This window comes from Monodelphis domestica, chromosome 4 (assembly GCF_027887165.1).
Source record: "Monodelphis domestica isolate mMonDom1 chromosome 4, mMonDom1.pri, whole genome shotgun sequence".
Taxonomy (NCBI): domain Eukaryota; kingdom Metazoa; phylum Chordata; class Mammalia; order Didelphimorphia; family Didelphidae; genus Monodelphis; species Monodelphis domestica.
In genome coordinates this window covers 158,813,555-158,817,722 of record NC_077230.1, presented here as the reverse complement: position 1 = coordinate 158,817,722, position 4,168 = coordinate 158,813,555, and positions in this window count along the sequence as shown.

Sequence of the window (4,168 nt, the reverse complement as noted above, 5' to 3'; positions counted from 1 at the left end):
CACCTCTATAGATTCATACAGGATCTGAGGGTGGTGAATAACCACGTTATAAAGAGACACTCCTCAGTTTCCAATATAAATACTATTATTTCCTCTCTTCCTAGAACAGCTATATACTTTACAGTAGACTTGTTCTCAGCTTTCTTTTCCATAACTATACATGAGAACTCCAGGAATATTTTTCTTTCACCTGGAAGGGCTCATAATATATATAGAGTCATCTGCCACAGGGTTACATGGAAAGCCCGAGTTTATTTGTCCAAATTTTGAGCCAAGACACAGATAATATAACATTTAAAAATAGCAAATTAATCAAATATGTAGATGATCTACTCTTGGATTCAACAGACCCAGAAACATTTCAGGAAGATAGCAAACACCTTCTTTTGGAATTGCACAAAAGAGGACATAAAATCTCGAAGAATAAAGTTCAGTGGTGTCTCCCTAAAGTAGAATATTTGGGGTTCATCCTGACTGCAGATGCTCGCTATATTTCGCCAAAACAAATTGAGAATATTCAAAATTTAAGCACTACTACTCCTAAGAAACAGTTGAGAGCAATTTTAGGAGCAACAGGGTTTTGTAGACAATGGATTCCTTTCTATGGGGAAATTACTAAACCCCTTATAGCACTAACAAAGGATTTGGTCCCGGAACCCCTCAAAATAGAGCCTGAACACTTGTCAACTCTATCAGATCTAAAACAGGCTATCCTGTCTGCCCCTGCTCTAGGCATCCCAGATTATAACAAGTCATTTACTTTGTATGTACATGAGTAAAGAGGAGAAGCTTCAGGTGTTTTAACTCAGACTTTGGGACCTTCTCAGTGCCCAATTGCTTATTATTCTGCCCAACTGGACCCAGTAGCATCAGGAGCACCACCATGTCTTAGAGGAGTAGCTGATACAGCCTTATTAGTGACAAAACCTGTTGATCTAGTATTGGGATGCCCATTAACAATTATGTGCCCACAAGAGGTAGAAGCATTATTGCTAAGGCATAGAACACAGGCATTCTCGGAGCAGCAAATTACAAGATATGAAATAAACTTGTTAAATATGAAAACATTACCTTGAAACGTTGTACTACTCTTAACCCTGCCACCTTGCTTCCAGATTTACCAACTTCAGGAGAACCATTACAGAATTTTGAAACATTAGTGTCCATAGTAGAAAAGCCTCAAGATAATCTCTTCAACCCTCCCTTGGACAATGCAGATCTGATCTTATTTACTTATGGTTCCTCTATTATGAGGGATGGCATACTCTACACTGGAGCTGCCATAGTCTCAGAATTTGCTACTGAATGGTCAGCTTCACTACCCTCTAACATTAGTGCTCAAGGAGCAGAACTCATAGCTCTGAAGCACACTTGTATAATTGCCAAGGATAAAAGGCAACAATTTATACAGATTCTAGATATGCTTTTGGCATTTGTCACTCAGTTGGAATGCTATGGCTCCAGAGAGGATTTTTAACCTCACCTGGAACATCTATAGCTAATGCAGAAATTACTAACGAAGTTCTTTCTGCTCTCCAGCAGCCTGAAGCCCTAGCTATAGTTCATTGCTCTGCCCATACAGGTGGCACTGACCCTGTATCTAGGGGAAATGATCAGACAGATACTGCTGCAAAGCTGGAAACCATAGAAGGACCTGAATTAATTTTAATATTAACAACCACTGATGATTTAAATTTATCATTTTCCTATAATGAAAAGGAAGTGGAAAAATGGAAACAAAAATTCAAAGCAAAACAGATTAATGGAGTATGGGTGTCATCTGAAGGAAAACCCCTGTACCCTAGAAGTTTCTATCACCAAATTTGCTAATCTATTCATAAGAATGGTCATTTTGGCACCCAGGGCATCATGGACTCTGTTAAGAGAGTATGGATAGCCCCTGGTATAAGTACTATAGCCTCTAAAGTGTGTTCAGCCTGCTCTACCTGCCAAGCATATAACCAACATGCATTTCATGGCAAAGCATTTGGTAGACATCCTCTGGCTTACACAGCTTTTGAATATCTACAGATAGATTTCATAACAATGCCAAAGGCCGGACATTATAAATTTTGTCTAGTTATTGTAGATCAACTGACCAGATGGCCGGAAGCATTTCCTGTGATCCGAGCCACAGCGTCTTTTGTTGCTAAGATACTTTTAAAAGAAATTATTCCTCGCTTTGGACTACCAGCATGTATTGATTCAGATAGAGGAAGTCATTTTACTTGATTATGTCCTAAACCAGATATATTCTTGCTTGGGGATAACTCCCAAATTCCATGTTCCATATCATCTCCAGAGCTCAGGCCAAGTTGAATGGATGAACAAATAACTTAAAACTATAATTGGAAAATTATGCACTGAGACACATTTAAAATGGTCTGAAATTCTCCCTCTGGCCCTATTTTATCTTAGAAGCAGGCCTAGAGGAGACCTACACATGTCACTATTTGAGATGCTTTTTGGACATCCGCCTAAACAGGCTAAACCTTTTTACCGTGGATATACATCACTATTAGGGGGCGATACTACTATTGCTTCCTATATACAGGAATTACAGCACAAACTGTGTGAACTTCCTGAATCCAGAGCTGCAGTACAAGCCAGATCACTAGACTTTTTTCTTCATGACCTGAACCCAGGAGACAAAGTGTATATTAAGAATTTCAAGCATACTGGAGCAACTCAGCCTTCATCGGAAGGACCATTCCAAATATTGTTAACTATTCCAACATCTATAAAGGTTGGAGAAAAGGACTCTTGGATTCATTGCTCACATGTGAAGAAAGCATCTTCTGTTGAGATTTATTGACTCTATCCTATCATATGCATTGAAGATAATAATCCACTTGACAAGTGGATGATGTTTTTGAGAACACATTGAATTCATGATTTGTTCCCCCTTGTTTTTATTATTGCTTTTCTTTTCTTTTGATTAGAATATTTGATTTTTTCCTTTTTTCTCATTTCTTATACTAAAGGTACATATAATTAATATTATTTTTCTGCAGTAGAAAACCATATACATACATACACACACACACACACACACACACACACACACACACATATATATATATATACTTTGACTTTGTCAACAAGATGATGTTTCAGCTTTTTAGTACACGATTCAGATTTGCTGAGGCTTTCCTCTGAAGAAGCATGCATCTTTTAAAATTTCAAAGCTGTAGTCATGATCATGTTTGAGTGCAGGAATATAAAATCTGACACTGCTTCCATTTCTTCTCCTTCTATTTGCCAGGAAGTGATGAAACCAGTTGCCAAGATCTTAGTTTTTTTTTTTTGGTTTTGTTTTAATGTTAAGCTCCAAGCTAGGTTTCACACTCTCTTTAAGAGGCTTCTTAATTCTTCTTTATTTTCTGCCATCAAAGTAGTACTATCTGCATATCTGAAATTGTTGATATTTCTCCCAACAAATTTAATTCTAGCTTTTGATTCATACAGCATATTTCACATTATGTACTCTGCACATAAGTTAAATAAATAAAGTGACAAAATACGGCCTTGCCATTTGCCTTTTCCAATCTAAAACAAAACAATTATTCCATATCTGGTTAGAACTGTTGCTTCTTGATCTGCATATAATCAGGAATCAAGCAGATGGCCTAGTACTCCTATCTCTTTTGTTGTGATCCTCTTAGTCAAAGGCTTTAGTATAGTAAATGAAGCAGAAGTAGGTATTTTTCTGAAACTCTCTTGCTTTCTCCATAATCTAGCTAATGTTGGCAATTTGGCCTCTAGTTCCTCTACTTTAACAAAAACAAAACCTGCTCTTCTGATGATTCTTGGTTTGCATATCACTGAAGCCTAGCTTTTAGCACCTTAAATATAACTTTTATTATATGTGAAATGAATGTAACTGTTTGGTAATTTGAACAGTCTTTGTTATTTTCTTATCATTTTCAAACTAGTTACCACCTTTGAGTCTTTCAAATTTGCTGGCATATTGAGTCTAGAACTTTAACAGCATCATCCTAAGGATTTTAAATACCCTAGGTAGAATTTCATGATCTCTATTACTTTTATTGTTAACATTGCTTCCTAAGACTCACTTCACTTCATTCTCTGCTATGTCTGATTTTAGATCTATAACTACACCATCAAGGTTATGGGTGACAGTATGGTCTTTCTTTTATATTTCTTC